The sequence below is a fragment of the Taudactylus pleione genome, unplaced genomic scaffold (genome assembly GCF_031769625.1).
Source record: "Taudactylus pleione unplaced genomic scaffold, aTauple2 ptg000370l, whole genome shotgun sequence".
NCBI lineage: Eukaryota > Metazoa > Chordata > Amphibia > Anura > Myobatrachidae > Taudactylus > Taudactylus pleione.
Window position 1 is genome coordinate 2,332,277 of NW_028284771.1, and position 19,845 is coordinate 2,352,121.

Consider the following 19,845-nt stretch of genomic DNA (forward strand, 5'->3'; position numbering starts at 1 on the left):
GAAAGGATAGAATAGACAAGGGGCAAAGACTCTAAGGAAGTGGGGCCTTCTATAGGGACAGGAGGGAGTAGATTAGAATAGTCAGACAGTGTAGAGAACAGGGCAGGGTCTTGCCCTGTGACAGGAGGGAGTAGATTAGAATAGTCAGACAGGGTAGAGGATGGGCTGGGACTCGGAGTGAGGGAGCGGGGTCCTGGCCATGGATAGGAGGGAGTATATTCAGTAGAGGAATAGTGACAAACAAGGTAGAGGATAGGAGGTGCGGATGCTCAGGCAGGGAAGGGAGGGATCACTTGGACATCTGTAGCACAGGCAGCCGACTCAGACTCAGGAAGGAACCAGTGCAGTGGAGCAGACTCAGAAGAAGTGCTCAGTGCAGCCACAAGCTGCACTGCTGTGACTGACAGCCAGGCAACAGGCAGAGAAAGCTGCCCAACCACTCTGATGGTGCTATAAACACAATCGGAGAGACCACTTTCCACATGTCAGCCAGCCATCAGTCATGGATATGCAGTAGCACCTTCGTCCCTACTGAATCAAAATTGTACCACCCTGCCCAGCCCACCCCTGCTTTCCACCCATCTCCCCCATGTTCTTCGCCCTTTCCGCCCATCTCCCCTTTCCTCCAGTCTCCGCCATATTCTTTCCCCTTTTCATCAGTCTCACCATGTTTTTTACCCTTTGCTCCTGTCTCCCCCTTTCCTCCAATCTTTTTCTGTTCTTCCTTCTTTTCTCCCATCTCACAGTTCTTCCCACTTTCCTCCCATCTCCATGTTATTCACAACTTCCCTGTTTTTCTCCCTTTCCTCCCATCTCCCCCTGCTCTGCCAATCATGTTCTTCCCATTTTCCTCACATCTCCCCTTGTTCTTCCTCTTTTCTTCCCATTCTCCCATGTTCTTCTCAGTTCTGCCTTATGCCGACAGTTCTCCTCATTGAGCCAGGCTCAGCGTGGACTATATATCACTCCTGTAACCTTATTCCTCCATCGGGATGGCTGTTGACTGCATCCAGCAGGTAGGATTCGTGGTGAGCTGTTCCCTGGACATCCCAGGGGGGGTCAGGAAGTGTCGAATCACAGGACATACAGAAGGGGTGTGGGGTTTAGCTGTGGGATAGAGGCTGTGGTGTCCAGGCAGCCAGTGAGCTTGTCACAGCGACTCGGACATAAGCACCCACTTACTGGGTCTGGCAGCATTGGTATCAGGCAATCCATGTGATGCATCGGGCGGGAGGTCACCAGTACCCTCTGCTGTAGTGTCCGGTCTGCTCTTTCTCTTCTACTCAGTGCACGCTGCTGTGGGTTCCCTCTGCAGCTCTTCCATGGCAGTGCATTGTCTTCTACTCCCAGGTTGCGACTCCCAATAAGTAACATTCTTAAAGGTCCATTCATGCCAATAGGTGATGTAACATTGGCGCCAAATTCAGGTGTCCTCCTTTAAAAAGAGGTTCCTGAGTACAGAGTATAGGTTCATCTAGCTCCAGTGTTCTGAACTCTTGGTGCATTCTGACACTCGTTCCTGACCACGGCTATCCTTATGACCTGATTCCGTCTCCTTCTTGGTACTGCATTTGGTGACTTCTGGTTTGACCTTGGCCAGTCTAGTGACCTGAATCCGTTTCATATCTGGTACCTAGCTGTCCATCTGGTTCTGACCTGGACTTTCGACTATGCATCTGTTCGCCACACAGCGATCCACCAGTTGCATTCCAGTGTATACCAGCACCAGTACTTGGGAACCCAGACAGAGGACTGCGACCTGTGTGATCGCAGCTAAACCCAAACCTTTTTGCGGGGGGTCTCTGGTGAAAACCACTGCACCTCTGTACTGGGTCTTATCTAATCCCAAAGTACGGGCCAGTATCTACTCTTCTTCCGCGAGTTGTGACAGAGCTGTGAGGGATGGGAGGGGACAAGGCTTCAATGTAGCTCTCTACTACGCAGCTGCTATACACATAGCAGCATCCGGAAAGTATTCACAACGCTTCACTTTTCCCACATTTTGTTATGTTACAGCCTTATTCCAAAATAAAATAAATTCATTTTTGTCCCCAAAATTCTACACACACTACCCCATAATGACAACATGTAAAAAAAAATTTTGAGATTTTTGAAAATTTTATTTAAAAAACCACTAAGAAATCACATGTACATAAGTATTCACAGCCTTTGCCATGAAGCTCAAAATTTAGCTCAAGTGCATCCTGTTTCCACTGATCACCCTTGAGATGTTCCTACAGCTTAATTGGAGTCCACCTGTGGTACGTTCAGTTGATTGGACATGATTTTGAAAGGCATACACCTGTCTATATAAGGTCCCACACTTGACAGTGCATGTCAAAGCACAAACCAAGCATGAAGCCCAAGGAATTGCCTGTAGACCTCCGAGACAGGATTGTCTCGAGGAACAAATCTGGGGAAGGGTACAGAAATTATCTGCTGCTTTGAATGTCCCAATGAGCACAGTGGCCTCCATCATCCGTAAATGGAAGATGTTCGGAACCACCAGGACTCTTCCTAGAGTTGGCCGGCCATCTAAACTGAGCGATTGAGGGAAAAGGGCCCTAGTCCGGGAGGTGACCAAGAACCCAATGGTCACTCGGTCAGAGCTACAGCATTCCTCTGTGGAGAGTAGAACCTTCCAGAAGTACAACCATCTCTGCAGCAATCCACCAATCAAGCCTGTATATTGGAGTGGCCAGATGGAAGCCACTCCTTAGTAAAAAGCACATGGCAACCCACCTGGAGTTTGCCAAAATGCACCTGAAGGACTCTTTGGTCCGATGAGACAAAGATTGAACTCTTTGGCGTGAATGCCAGGCGTTGTGTTTGGAGCAAACCAGACACAGCTCATCGCCAGGCCAATACCATCCCTACAGTGGTGGCAGCATCATGCTGTGGGGATGTTTTTCAGCAGCATGAACTGGGAGACTAGTCAGGATAGAGGGAAAGATGAATGCAGCAATGTACAGATACATCCTGGATGAACACCTGCTCCAGAGGTTGACCTCAGATTGGGGTGACAGTTCATCTTTCAGCAGGACAACGACCCTAAGCACACAGCCAAGATATCAAAGGAGTGGCTTCAGGACACCTCTGTGAATGTCCTTGAGGGGCCCAGCCAGAGCCCAGACGAATCCGATTGAATACCTTTGGAGAAATCTGAAAATGGCTGTGCACCGACGCTTCCCATCCAACCTGATGGAGCTTGAGAGGTGCGCAAACAGAAATGGGCGAAACTGCCCAAAGATAGGTGTGCCAAGCTTGTGGCATCATATTCAAAAAGACTTGAGGCTGTGATTGCTGCCAAAGGTGCATTGTTCAAAGGCTGTGAATACTTATGTACGTGTAATTTCTTAGTTTGTTTTTTTTTATTAAATTTGCAAAAATCTCAAAAAAACATTTTACACGTTGTCGTTATGGGGTATTGTGTGTAGAATTTTGAAGACAAAAATTAATTGTTAAAAAGTGAAGCGTTGTGAATACTTTCCGGATGCAATGTAGGTTTCTCATTATATTAATAATAGGAAAAATAATAAAACAGTTCTCAAATAGTGATATCAACTACGTGTTCTGTATTTACTATAAATATTCAATTAATTAAATATGAGGGCAGAGACACAGATGTCCTTTTTTTATTATTAATTAGGAATACGTTTAGATATCAGTAGATGCAAACATATATTTTATTATACTCAGTAGACTCCAATACTGTGCCTAACATAAAGGGTCTGAGTCACACCCAGCTCTGCGCATGCACTATAGCCAACATATGCGGCTTTGCATATCTTACCTGTTTCTCACCATGTGTGAAATGGGTGTTTCTGAGTGTCAACATAGCATTCACATGGGAAAGAACCGTTTCATGTGTCGAGTGTCATGGGCACGTATTCAGAGTTGCATCATATTCTGAGGGATTTCTTGCACGCAGTATCAGGTATATGTAAGTCTAAATGATAATGGCTGCTGAAATGGAATCAGTGGGGTGGCGCAAAGCACATGAAGCCATGCGCAGGTGTGGTATGTTAGGTAGACATTTATCATGTCGATTTGTATCAGGTCGACATGAGAATGTTGATATGGTCGAAATGTCGACATGTTTAGCATGTTGACTTTGGCCATGTCATCACGACTGACAGATCAACACAATAGAATGTCGACCTAACATCCCTGGTGACTCAGCAGTCACTTACCTTTCCCAGTGGCTGCTCCAGTTCCTTCTTCCAGGTCCCAGTGGTCACTGACATCTGATGGGGTGGTAGTTCTGGTATAATTCCCCTACCACCTAATGCTTAACCTTCCCCCTGATGCCTAACCCTAATCTCTGCCTGCAGCCTCACCCTAACCTTCCTGGCATCACCTATCACTAAATGTTGGGACTCTGAGAATGTCGACATTTCACAGGGCAACATTTCAGATGTCAACATTGTGAAAATGTTGACATTCCGAGGATGTTGAAAAGTGTCAACGTTCTGTCAACATTATGAATTTTGGCATGGTCACTGTCGACCATGGACTTGATGAAGACATGGACGCTAATGTGATTGCAGCTGTGATTTCGCACGCATCGCAGCTCTGAAAATATGCTAAACATAAAGATGCCCACTGCTGCATCCTCATATGCGTACGACGTCGCTTACCTGTGTAAATATCGGTAACATCGATGCACATCGAGCAGCCATCTTGCCCTTGTGGCAGGTGTGACCTGCCGCAGCCTTGGGAGCTCTTCTGACACGCAGAGCTGTGTATGCAAATCGCTGTGGCTAATTTATGCACACCCATATGACAACATTCAAATGGACAGACACGCCTGCGTTTTTTAGACCACACCCCATCACCACCCCCAAACGGTGACAACCTGTCACCCACTCTGTGATGGATTCCTCTGTGTATCCAAAGTTACAATGCAAATGGCTGCGCAGGCATAGTTTGGCTTATACGCATGCGCGATGGCAAACATTTGCTTGATCTGCGGGCATAATCGCCTTTGCATCCAGCTCTGAATCAGGCCCAATGTTATTGGATCCCATGTGTGCTTAGTTGCATTAGCATTCCGTTAGCAAAATATTTGCATTCTGAATGTGGCCGTATACGCAGCACTGTGTCATTCACAAGCAGACCCAGAATGTAAACACCTAACCGGGGGTCCACAGCCTCGAAAACCGAATGGTTTCTTGCAATTCTAGAATAAAATACTCAAGTTAGTTTTCTTTTTCTTCACTGAGCTTGGTGAGTCTTAGAAATTTTTTGTAACTTTTATATATACAACTATTATATTCTGTTCTCTTTTGTCATAAAGTTTAGTAAAACCTCACATTCTAAGAACACTCAGTACTTGATTGTGGGATTCTGGTGAAGTTTTGAGTTATTTGGGAGACAAATGCGTTAGCTTCAACTGTGCATCAAAACTTACTACTCGTTCTCTCCCATGCCAACTAAGAAGCACTCTGTGTGAGCACAGCCAATGTACGGTAAGGGTAAACTGCTTCCAATGTGGACCACAAGAAAGACGCATATGCTCCTATTTGGAGGCATATCACTTTGGGGTGCTTGACCCCAGATGCATAATGCAAACTGATGATGATGACCAGTGGCCACTTCTGATTGGCTGAATAAGTCTGAATGATTCGCATTTGCATAAATAGGATTTTGGTACTTACCGTTAAATCTATTTCTCCGATTCCATAGGGGACACTGGAGTATATACAGTGGGGTATAGACGGGTGTGAGAGTGGCACTTTAAATTTCTTCAGAAGGGTAGCTGGCTCTTCTCCCTCTATACCCCACCTGAACTCAGTTAAGATTAACCAAGCCCGAGTGGAGCCAGGGAGCATAGCCAACAAAAAAGGAGAGACAACCAGAAGGAGGAGCCAACCAAGAAGGTCCAAGACCGGGAACAGTCAACCCAAGTGACAACCGAACTACACACTGCAGACAACAAAGCTGCAGCGAAAATTGCCAACACTGCAGAAAGGCACAGCGCTGGGAGGGCATCCAGTGTCCTCTATGGAATCGAGTAATGGATTTAATGGTAGGTACCAAAATCCTATTTTCTCCTTCATCCACTAAGGGACACTGGAGTATATAATTTGGGGACGTCCCAAAGCTGACCTCCCCATTTTTGAAGACGTCTGTGGCCAAAGTGAAAAGAAAAGGGGCCAGAGAACAACAGATAACCATGACCCTGCATGAAAATGTCCTGTACAGTCATATGTCAAACTGACAAGCACAAGTACTGGACTGCTCTGGACAACCTGTGGGACCCTTTTTGGAAAATGTAGAAAACAATCAAGAGCACTAACAAAAATTTGTTAAAGCCTGGAAAAGAATATGAGAATCAAATACAAAAAGATACAGTAAAGATGCAGCTGCAGCCTACTATGGAGAATCACAAGAATGAGCAACTTGGGAGGCCAATACCAGCCGCTACACAGAGTTCAACAATGTGCAGTGCTCATTGATCAGAAGAAAAGATTAACCAAAATTCCAAACTCTGACCAAAAGTTACAAAGACAAGAACCAACTGTCGAAGAGGACCCAGAAAAAGGTCCACATCTTGTAGGAACACAAATTCAACCAATTGGAGGTATCAGCAGGTTATCACCACGAGGTTGAAAATCCAGAAGCAGGATCACCACGGAGACAATAGAACTTCCTGCAGGAGGGTAGCCAAACAGGTAGCATGGCAACAGATACCAAAACTACAGAGAAGACAAACTGTTTGCACCCTCAATGAGTCCAAACAAAAAAACAGTAACTACTGGTGGCCTGAGGAAGATAAGATGGAACAGCAGGAAAACTTGTAATTATAGTATATATTTGGAGTGTGGGAGGAACCCACACAAGCACCGGAAGAATATACAAACTCTACACAGATGATGCTGTAGTGGGTAACGAACCCCCGACCTCAGTGCTGTGAGGCAGTAATGCCAACCATCACACCATCATGCTGCCCCTGAGAACCACAGTGTGGCAGACCGAGCAGCAGCAGACCTCTGGACGTACCACTACATCAGCCCATGTCAGGTAGGTAATAAAAATAAGCTATGCAGATGAACACCAACCAACGCAGCAACAGCGATGGGTCGCCTGCAAGATAAGAAAAACTTAAAAACCCACAGAGCCAGGAGATGTGGAACCATGATAAAATCGTATTACCTATGCCATGAACCAATGAAGAGGGTGTAGAATAGTTGGACCCCCCCGCAAGTATCAGCAGTCCAAGCTCCAAAGGAAGTCAAAAAGAAACCGTGGGCTATGCTAAGGCATGAGAGGAACAATAGATTATAAATCTGCCACAAAAAGAACATGGAACACGCTAGGGAGACTTGAAACCTAAGCAAGACTATATGCGGAGCAGAGCAGGCTAAAAACCTTCATTAAATATACTGCAGGTAACAAATTTTTTAAATTTGTGAACAGGAGACCAAAAGGCAACTAAGGTAACGTAAATAGAAAAGAAGGACCTACTGTTATGAATCCCACGGATTCTCCATGTTAACCCCCTAGAACCCAGTCTAGCGAGGTCTTCTGCTACTACCAGCCACCCGTTGTTCCCTTAGAACTAGGAACTTTCGCCGGTACTTAGATGGCCGCCTGGTCTTAATACTCGGGGTAGTAGCGGTTTACACCTGGGATCCAGAGGAAAGTGTGAAAAACAGGTTCAGGGAAAGTCATTGGTGCGGTTAAAGCTGGTATACAAACTGGTGAACTGAAGATTCGGCTTTGGGAGCCGATGGTGCAGCTTGGATAATGAGGATGTGGCTTAAAGTTGATAGTAGAAGCTGGAAGCTGAAGGTGCAGCTACGAGAGCCGATGATGCAGCTTTAGTGCTGATGGTGCAGCTTACAGCCAGTGGTAGAGGTTGGTAAAAGATGGTGGGGCTTTGGGAGTCGGTGACGTGGCTTTGAGAGCCAGTGGTATGGCTTGGTGCTGAAGGTGCGGCTTTGAGAGCCAATGGTGCGGCTAGCGAAGGTGCGGCTTTGATAGTGATGGTGCGGCTTGGATGCTGGAGGTACGGCTTTGAGAGCCGATGGTGCAGCTTGAATGCCGGGAGGTGCAGCTTTGAGAGCCGATGGTGTGGCTATGTGCTGAAGGTGCGGCTTTGATAGTGATGGTGCGGTTTAGATGCTGGAGGTACAGCTTTGAGAGCCGATGGTGCAGCTTGAATGCCGGGAGGTGCGGCTTTGAGAGCTGATGGTGTGGCTATGTGCTGAAGGTGTGGCTTTGATAGCCAATGAGGTGGCTATATGCCAGAGGTGCGGCTTTGAGAGCCGATGGTGCAGCTACTGTATATGCTGGAGGTGCGGCTTTGACAGCCAATGGTGCAGCTACTGTATATGCTGGAGGTGCGGCTTTGAGAGCCAATGGTGTGGCTTGGATGCCGGAGGTGTGGCTTTGAGAGCCGATGGTATGGCTTGGGAGCCAGTGGTAGTGTGGAAACTGCTGGAGCATCTGAGAAGCCGATGGTATGGCTTGGAAATCCGTAGCAGTATGGGTACTGCTGAAGCAGCTAGGACGCCGACGGAGTGACTTGGGAGCCGGTAACCAGAGACAGAGCAATGCAGCTGGAGACACAGGATACACTACACGAGAGGATGCAGAACGCTGAACATGCAGCAGAGCCGAAGAATCCAAAAGGAACGCTATAGTCGGTGAGGCGGCAAAAGGCCAGCGTGCAGAAATAGAGGAGGAACCCAATCAAGTCGTGCTGTGGAGAACACAAGATGTCCGGGGGCGTCCAGATCACCTAGCAACCAACGGAACTGGAACAACATTGCCAGAAGGAGACAAGTTATGACCGCGACTTGTAACACCTACTCAGGAATCACTCGAAAAAACAGTAACCCGAGGAGCAAAATATTATATCCAATGCAGAGAGGTAGGCTAATATAAAGAAAACACAAAGACTGACATTCCCTCCTATGTCGACCCAGTAGACAAAAGGGAACACGCCAATCAATCGTGGTTTCCTAAAAACCGTATTGCGAGCCCACTTCTTTTTGCTCAAAAGATCTGTCCTGCTCAACCATCTTTTGATTGAGACTGGGCACCTAACAAGGCAAATATAGTTGCCCTATAAGAGGCCTGAATCACCACCTAGCTAAAACTCCAATAAGTCTGTACTGTGTACCGACCAACCGCTCTACTGAAGCACAAATGAAGCTGACACACACAAAAAAAAGATAGTCCCCCAAGTAGTGGAGTAGTACCTCTAACACCAGATATGTGGAATCCTTGTTATCAAGGTAACTCTAAGAGCCGGTATTTTCCTTGTGAATCTCACACTGGTAAAGCGTTACCGATGCACATCTGGTAGAAACCATGGAAAGGACAGCGGAGGACCTAGGATCACAAACACGCAAGTCTACTCTCTACACTGAGCTCCTAGTACCATGTGGATTCCCGAACAGAGTGAACCCTAGTGCCCTGCACCAGGAATTCCCAGGCGGCTTGCCATCCCAGTACTAAACAGGCACCCCTGCTTAGCTTACAAGATCAGACGAGCTTGGGTGTGTTTAAAATCTGTCTTAGGTATTGAACCCTTGACTGTCCCAGTCTAGATCTATAGAACATGTGCTCTAGCCCATAGAGACACCTATTCTACGTCCAGGGTGGCAAAACTGTAGTCTGAAAGACACGGAAAGGTATGAGAGCTTCTAATATGGAGCCAACGGACCTGACAGGGGGTACTGAAAGATCTAGACAGTCATTGTTGTGGATCGAAGTTTGCACTTCCTGTTTTGCAGTCAGATATATCTTACCAATTTAGCTACCTGCCATAACATCAAGTTCTGCTAGAAAGCAGAAAAATCGCCATGCTAGATGTGTGAGTTGCACAGAAGTGTCAACCTTGGAATGTACCTGTGAGCAGCTATAAACCATTTGGTCACGCAGAAAAAAATTTACTGACTGCAGACACCAGAAAGCTGAGGTATGTAGAATACCAACGACATCTGGAAAATGTCACAGACCCTATGTTCTAAATCCCGGTCTTTAATCTGGATCTGCTTCAGTGGGAGATGCGGCCTGTGTACAAAACTTAGGAGAGTTGTTAGCAGAGGCATGTGTGAATACTCAGAGGAACCATATGCTATGACTCACAGAATCACTGCACTCCTATGGGAGGAACAGAACTATTAGGTTAAAAAAAAATAAACGGGAGCAGGGTGTATACCCAGCTAACTGTCCCTCAACCCCAGAGAGTTATAATGAGACGTACTTATATCGATATATTTACACAACATATATATATATTAAACAGACTTAGACAAAGTACTAACCAAGCTATATGGCGAGGCTAACAGTACAATAATTGCCGTCTCTGATTCCAAGAAGCACAATGTAACATTGTTAAACTTATTATTGATTCCTACCTATCTATACACTCTAAATGTTGCTAAATAGCGTTATGAGTCGCACAAGAAATAATTACTCTCCAGACTTTGATTGTGGCTCCAAAGCACAAAAAGATATTATTCACCAAAAAGCAGATAGTTACATGCTGTGATCTAAATACAATTAGCACAAACAAATTATACAATCACAAGGTATAGTCGATACATACGCAAGCGCACCAGTCCCAGTTACAGTCATCAATCCAGAGGTCTGTGGTCATCTCAGAGAATGGCTACTAACTGGGATCGGGACACAGGCTATATACCCTAACAGATCATGATAACAACAATGTAGACAGACAAACATAATTCCATTGGTTCTTGCTCTTGGTCTTTGTAGTACGCTGTAGTTCACAGGGCAGTTCACTAGTGGTATGTCCCAATTCTCCAGATTACATTGTCATTCTTTAATTGATTTAAATTAGATAGAGACACTACATTACAGTGTACACATTCTAACCAATAATTTCCTATATTCCATAACCATCGAACGCATGATGAGACTCCCTCGCTGATAGGTTCAGATATCTGGAAATAAACAGTGTGTCAATTTAGTACCAAACATTGAAGTTGGGTGGGTATATGAGCGCTGGTGTAAGAATGTACAATTTCTGCCTATGAATCTAAAATATGTTGGTAGATGATGGTGCAATTGGTACTGAAGTCAAAATTACTAATTGGATGATAGTGAATGCAAAACAATACAATTTAAAATAGAAATATAAAAATGAAATTGAAATGAAAGTATAATTGAAAATTTTTTAAAAATTATGAGTGCGTGTATATTTATGATTATATGTAAGTATACGTTGTGTGTTTTCATGCAGCGGAAAAAGGTGCGCTTTGTGTTTCTATTTATAATTGCAACTGTATATCTAAGTGTGCATGCATTGTGGATACCCATGTGATCGTTTAAGTGTATATATATGTACATATACACATACATACATATATATACATACACACATATATATATATATATATATATATATACACATACATACATTCACATATATATATAAATATATATATATATATATCCTCAAACTGGTCATTATTTATTTACTTCTGTCTGGATTAAAGGAATGACAGACAATGGGGTTTTGTCCTGTTCATGGATGGAGCAAGCCTTGGAAAGCAATCTGATAATTTTAACAAAAGGCTCCTCTAACACAACTTAAATACATCAGCATTGGATATTTGTTAACAATAGCTAAACATCTGGCAATTGTTTATTAATCTACATTTAGGACACTTCAATTGTGCATATCAGTGTCTGGGTTATATTTCAATTGCCACAGACATACTGTGCATATATTTGAAATAAACACTCACAGTATCTTTGTGTATACTTGATTATTTGCCACAGACATGTCTACAAGACAAGTCTGTCATCATTGAATATATAAAGTCTTTAAATATATATATTTATATGTGTATCCATGCGTATGGGGTATGATAGGGTTTTAAACAGTATACAATCGCATACAATCACACGATGCTAATAATAGCATATTAGCATCGCACACCATGGTTTCATGCTGATGACACAAGATGGCATCATCAGAGGCAACCTAAAATGGCGTCGCTTGATATTAATTTTAAGATCTGGTCTCAGCCAATCATCCGGCTTCGACAGTCCACCCTTTGATAGCAAACAACACGCTATCACACTCTGGTCTTATTTTTTTTTTCATTTTAGTCTTACACTATGGGATATTATTTAATGTTATATTATGGGAGGGCACAATGTGGTCATTAAACCATGAATAATGTGTCTCTAGGGGGTGAACATAAAACTACCCTTATATGCACACCGCGGATCTTGGGAGATCATGGGAAAGATGTGGGGATTCACCTAACCTATAAAGGAAGTCTTGAAAGGGATAGGGACTTTACTTTATTTAAGATGTTTTAAAATAACATTTTAATAACACATTTCATGCATGGCTAAATTTATACATCATCTGATGGTACATTCTAGTTCAGGGTTGTAATGCAGTCCTATATTTACCTCAGTATTCATATTGTTACTTCTAACCACCATCAAAATTTCATTCTTTCGGCTTACCTTATCTTTACATTTGCCATAATTCAACACAGTAGGAACACACCAGACACATACGCCAATTACTAAGATGACAACCAATATGAGGATCAGGAGTTTACCTATACTAGCAACAATTTCCTGGATTATGGTTCTTCCGAAATTCCCATTTCAGCTGCAGAATTTTGTCCATCTTCTGGTCTATCACCCCCTTGGGGTCACTAGTGTTATTTGTAATGTATGTGCAACACTTTACACCAAATTGGGTGGCCAAAGTTACACAATACCCTCCAGTGACAGCTGTTAAATAATTTAACACTAGTCTATGTTGCACCAGTTCTTTCTTATAAGCTTCCAACTCCCTACCTGTATACCTAAACGTGTCATCATACATCTCGGTGATATTATCTATTCATTTAGCAAGATCTTGGATATATCTAAACTTTAGTGTACCCCGAGCGATCCTGGTGGGATCCAATGCTACCAAAACTTGAAAGCCAGTTGTTTCACTAATTAACTGTGTGGCTTTATGTACATCACCAGGTATTATATTTATTTTGTCTCTATGTTCATACTGTGTGTGAAGATATGGTGATGGTGTGTTTTTATGAATACCAAGCATTACACCATGTGTAAGGGTCATAACCTCTGGGGCTACTCTTCCCAGATAACACAAACCTTCGGAACTCAGAGAGAGCCACTTCTACACTTTTCTACCACATATAAAATATACATCATTGGGGAGAACATAGGGAATAGTAAACATCAGTAACCCACACATTTCCCTAGCAAGTGATCCTACTTCAGGTTCTCCCATTTGACTCATACAAGTTTCTCGTTGTAATATCTTGGCACAATATCCTTCTGGTACCCTACCAATCATTTCTTTGATGTTACTTAGTGTATATTTATACCGGAAGTGTCTTCCACCCAACCGAATTGTGCGTAACAGTTCAAAATTTATAGGTTCAAAATCAGCTCTTAGTGAGGTCATCGTCTGGTTATTCCCCATCACCTCCCAACTTCTTGGGTCATTGGAGTTGGTGATGTTCAAACATAAAAGTGATTTATCTACTTGGTACTGGTGGAGTTTAAAATGAGGTGGTTTGGACTTAAGAAATTTTCCATCCAGTGCATGCCCTCTTTGTGATTTGAAAACGTCAGAGACATTCAATGGGAATGGCATTAACCCTACATTTTGCTGTCCTTGAGGCACGTGAGAGCACACCCAACAGTCAGTTTGGTTTAAAACTTTGCCCACCATGGTATGATGATCCTCTAAAGGATACCCACCCCAATACTGGTTATACTTAGGTTGGCACTGTTGGATGCATCTCTCATCGACTACGGACCCACAGAACTCACACAAACAATAAACCTCAGAAGATAGACCTTCACACTGTCTCCGAGTGTCCAGAATAGCAGATCTCTTAACAATTACTGTACTGGGTTTGGTCAGATACTCCCCTGATTGGTTTAACACTCCTTCTCCCAACTCCATTCCATTGATATCACCATCAGCTCCCCTCTCCGTCCTCTGTCCTCTGTCACAGAAACCAGAGATCCCGGAACAACCCAAGATAATGAGAAATCTGGAAGAAAACACAAAGATAACCACAGCAGACCAATCCATTGCTGATAACAATGATCTACAAATTTCTTTTGCTCAGGTATCTCACTGTTGCCTTTAACCTTCCCGGAACAGACTCGCAATTGACAGGTCTACGTTATCTGGCTCAGTTCCGCCTTGTCTCTCCACCAGTTGGTTGACCGTCTTACAGTGAGTGGAATGGACCCAGGTATCTCTCTCCGCCACTTTCAATGAAGTTGTACTCGTCAGCAACACCTGATATGGACCTTCCCACCGATCTGTCAGACAACCTCAACGCAAGAAATTTCTGATCATAACAAATTCTCCATGTTCAACATCATGACAGTTTGTTTCAGGCATATCATGTGACAACAATTTCAGTTTCTGCTGTTGCTGTTTTAACTGTTTACTCATTGTTATAAGATACCTTACAGTTATCTCATTGTTACTTTTCAAATCTTCCAGCAGACTTATAATCAAATGAAGTTGTCTACCATACAGTATTTCAAAGGGGGACAGATTGAGAGGGGGTCTAGGAGTTGTCCTGATGCTGTGGAGGATGAGTGGTAGTCCAGTTTCTGCCATGATCTTACTTAATTTATTTTTAATAGTACCATTCATCCTTTCCACCTTGGCACTGACTTGCGGTCGGTAAGGGATGTGGAGTCTACTATTAATACCCATCAGCTTACACATGTTTTGGAAGACATCACCTTTGAAATGAGTACCCCTATCACTTTCAATAATTCTAGGGATACTGTATCTGCATACAAACTCCTGAACAATTTTCTTAGCAGTAAATGCAGCAGTATTAGTGGCAGCTGGGTATGCCTCAACCCAATTAGAAAACACATCAGTGCACACTAATACATACTTCAGATTCCTGCAGGGTGGTAATTGGATGAAATAAATTTGTATTACCTGAAAAGGTCCATCGGTCGGAGGAATGTGGGATGGTTCGCTAGGGATTGTTTTCCCAATGTTTTTCCTCAAGCAGGTCAAACAGGACGTTGCTCTCTTTTCCGCTTGGAAAGAAAAACCCAGTGCACACCAGTATGCTCAGCAAAACCCCTATATGTAAGGAGAAAGCAGAACAGATTTTACTCCAGTTAACTACTACCGGAAAATATACACTCAATTGAGTTATTATGCGGGTAATGTTACCTTGGTTATCCTCGTCTGTTAAGGGACCATCTCCCTCCAATACGCAATCCATGATAAACTTTTTCACGTCGGTATTGTGCAGAAGACACGCCATTAACACCACTCGCCAATCTTTATTGGTTGGCTCATGAGCATTAACCAAATTTTTCACAAATCTTTGGCATTTTGCTAATTCCTTCCTAGGGTCAGGGAAGACGATCATTATGGAATTTAGTTCCGCTCTTGTCCAAGGACAATTCATCACTACATCTCTTGTGGGCACCACACCATTCGAATCCGGATTTCCATTGGGAACAGTTATTGTCCGGACGGGATGGAGACCGGCCGCACTGCTACCTTTGGATTTCTTAAATGGCTGGAGATTCAGTCTATTACTGCTACGTACAGGATTAACAACTTCTGTTACAGGTACGGCGGATGTTAACACTTCCTGTACCACTGATGAGGATGGGGCCACCTCCTGTGCTCGTTGTAATGGAACATCTAACATTTGTACGGCATGGGAAATGGCAGACATAACAGGTTCATCATACGCATCATAAACATTGTCTTTGCAATTACTCAAGAGAGGGTACAGGTTACATGTTACATTTTATGAGTTTTTACATCGACTGTACCTCCACCCCCATCCGCATAGTGCGGTGGTGGTGCATGTCAACTACTGACATTACCTTCCACAACGCTACCATGCTGTGCGTGTGCGCTATTTTGTAGCGCATACGCAACTCTCTTTAGCGCTACATGCGCACTCCCCTGCATCGTGCGCGCGATGCTGGTTTGCGTGGCGTGCACACCCTTAAGCCACGTATCCCCCTCGTGCTGCCTTAACTTTAAACAATCTTTATACTTTATCTTTTTCTTTCGAGAGTGCACCATACAGATGCTATCTCGGACATTGTTCAATACCTAATTCTAATTCTGGGAAACGGTTTCACACTCTTCCTCATCATTTTAAATCATACATCACAGTACCTAGTTGCAATTAAGCACCGTAACTAGTATGCATAATATGCCGTGCCGACCCGATCAGTGCTTCCAAAAGCAGCACATCATCTAACATCTCTACCGTTTGCTTAGCTCCCATCTTGGGAAAATAACACTAAACTTTTCAATAGAGATTTAAATCGGTGAAAGAATGTCAAGGCTACTTTCAGATTACCTGTGGACGATATTAACAGGATGCACCCCACACCTATGGAAGAATAACCAGGCTGCTTCCACGCACCTAAGCCCTTTTCGAGTACTTTGCACTGCTAGAAGTTAAGCATTCCAATAACGCTTACCCTTTTCAGTGATTTCGTCCACCACTGCTCAGTTCACAATCACAGTATGCCACAACTGTGCGGTTCAATCACCATGCCCAATAACCCTAACTGATCACTGAATGCTGCGATCACACTGAGAGCCGATACCTAACACAAACAACAACTACACCTGCTGTGTGTATAGACTCCGGTATCTACTACCGAGCCACTAGGCCTACACCAGAGTCTTACGATACCCCTAGCTAGGGAACATGTTACCCCTACCAACAAATGTTCACTGTTATACACCTTTTTCCTGTGAAGATAAATACACGTTTTCCCAGACTATGGCAGCACCGACTAAGGTACTTACAACAATGTTATCACACTATCAATATCACCGTGCAATCTCAACAGCTTTGTTTAAACATGCGTCAGCAATACAGGAAATACGTATACGCTATTGTGCGACTAGTCGCATACACAATAATGCGACTGCTACACAAAACGTATTATTACCCTTATGCTATTGTGCGACTTCCCCTTTTTAACATGAACTTTTATGAATGAAGGAAAACAAACGTTTTCCTCCCTTGTCCCTGGATTCTAATCAGCGCTCCTTGAACTCACACAATAACGGATAGCGGTCTCTCAGCAACAAAGTGGTATCAGGTATTCGAAGGTACAATGCATTCTTTCCTGCATATGGCGCCTCCACCCTTTTGCTGAGAGATCGATAATCGTGTGTTACCATGTGAATGGTAGCGTGATCTCACTCTATGAGCCCCCAACTATTGATTCCTACCTATCTATACACTCTAAATGTCGCTTATTAGCGTTATGAGTCCAGACTTTGATTGTGGTTCCAAAGCACAAAAAGATATTATTCACCAAAAAGCAGATAGTTACACGCTGTGATCTAAATACAATTAGCTCAAACAAATTATACAATCACAAGTTATAGTCGATACATACGCAAGCGCACCGGTCCCAGTTACAGACATCAATCCAGAGGTCTGTGGTCATCCCAGAGAATGGCTACTAACTGGGATTGGGACGCAGGCTATATACCCTAACAGATCATGATAACAACAATGTAGACAGACAAACATAATTCCATTGGTTCTTGCTCTTGGTCTTTGTAGTACGCTGTAGTTCACAGGGCAGTTCACTAGGGGTATGTCCCAATTTTCCAGATTACATTGTCATTATTTAATTGATTTAAATTAGATAGAGACACTACATTACAGTGTAGACATTCTAACCAATAATTTCCTATATTCCATAACCATCAAACGCAAGATGCGACTCCCTCGTTGATAGGTTCAGATATCTGGAAATAAACAGTGTGTCAGTTTAGTACCAAACATGCCATGTTTATCATATTGTATACCATTAATATTAAATACATGCATTTTATATCATAATTAACTTTAATATAAACCATAATGTGCAGGAACCTTTTGTGAGTGCGTGTATAGTTATGATTATATGTACTTATGCGTTGTGCATTGTCATGCAACGGAAAAAGGTGCGCTGTGTTTCTGTTTATAATTGCAACTGTATATCTATGTGTGCACGCATTGTGGTGCATGTGATCGTTTAAGTGTATATATATGTACATATACACATACATACATATATGTACATACACATATATATATATATACACACATTCACATATATATATATCCTCAAACTGGTCATTATTTATTTTACTTCTGTCTGGACTAGAGGAATGACAGATAATGGGGTTTTGTCCTGTTCATGGATGGGGCAAGCCTTGGCAAACAATCTGATAACAATCTGATAATTCTAACAAAAGGCTCCTCTAATACAACTTAAATACATCAGCATTGGATATTTGTTAACAATAGCTACACGTCTGGTAATTGTTTATTAATCTACATTTAGGACACTTCAATTGTGCATATCCGTGTCTGGGTTATATTTCAATTGCCACAGACATACTGTGTATATATTTGAAATAAACACTCACAGTATCTTTGTGTATTCTTGATTATTTGTCACAGACATGTCTACAAGACAAGTCTGTCATCATTGAATATATAAAGTCTTTAAATATATATAATTATATGTGTATCCGTGCGTATGGGGTATGATAGGGTTTTAAACAGTATGCAGTGGTAATGCGATCGCACAATGCTAATAATAGCATATTAGCATTACACACCATGGTTTCATGCTGATGACGCAAGATGGCATCGTCAGAGGCAACCTAAAATGGCGTCACTCGATATTCATTTTAAGATCTGGTCTCAGCCAATCATCCAGGGTCCACATTACACATGTACCTTAAAACACTATTACAACCTGGCTAGATAATAGGGAACCCTAAAAGGAGGTAAACGATTAACAACACTATACTTATAGTGTATCCTCCCTAACGGGTATAATATAACTGTGATCTACTTCAGAGTGTGTGAACACTGAAATAATTAATGTTAAAAAGGCTTAACACAGCTAGATCCCAGGAAATCTAACCTATGAAGAATTGAACCCCGCAGTGAAGGCTTAGGAGTCCAATTTATCCAGCACAGCAGCACATGTACGCTGGCTAAGAGAGCCAGCAGGCGGAGATAGTTAATGCAATAACCTTCAGTGCAACCTGCAGCCTGGGCCATCCCTGGAGCAGGGCTAATAGCAAGCATCACCGTGCCAGCCTGTGGTTTAGTTTAGTATATGTGCTGCTGAAGTGTGCACTTGAATAGAAGCATATGAGCTCTGTTGAAAGGCCGCCTAGCATATGAGTAAAATAATACAGCGAGTTATGAGCTTACAGGAAACTCATACCACCAGAGGAAGAACATACAAATGCCACACAGATTAGGACTCTTGTCCTTATGTGAGAGTTATATATACACATTATATATATATATACTATACCATTGGAACTGGTCGAACCAGTTATTTGGGAAGAGGAGCTGCCACCCTATATGCAGGGGGTGTGCATTAAGAACAGAGTGGAACATTGAAAGGACTGTTACGATTCTAGGAAAAGACTAGCGCCGTATACCACTTGTGTTTATATATATATATATATACATACACACATGCATACGTACAGGGGCAGAACTATGGAAGACAATGGAGATGCCTGCCACCGGGCTCCAACACTGAAGGGGCACCTCTCCCATTGCCCACAATATATTCACCCCACTTAGAGCTGTATCTATGTACCCGGAGTGTACCATTACGTCCGCCCAATACATGGCACCTCATCTTGGCACCTGACAAGCCATTATACACTAGTGGAAAGCTCTGTGTCAGACCATCAGCTGCTGTCTCCGTCTATCTATAGCCTATATCAATACTCGTTGGTGTTGCTGCTCCTCAGCAGCTTCTTTTGTCAGTGTGACACATCCGGCGCCCCCCTTACCT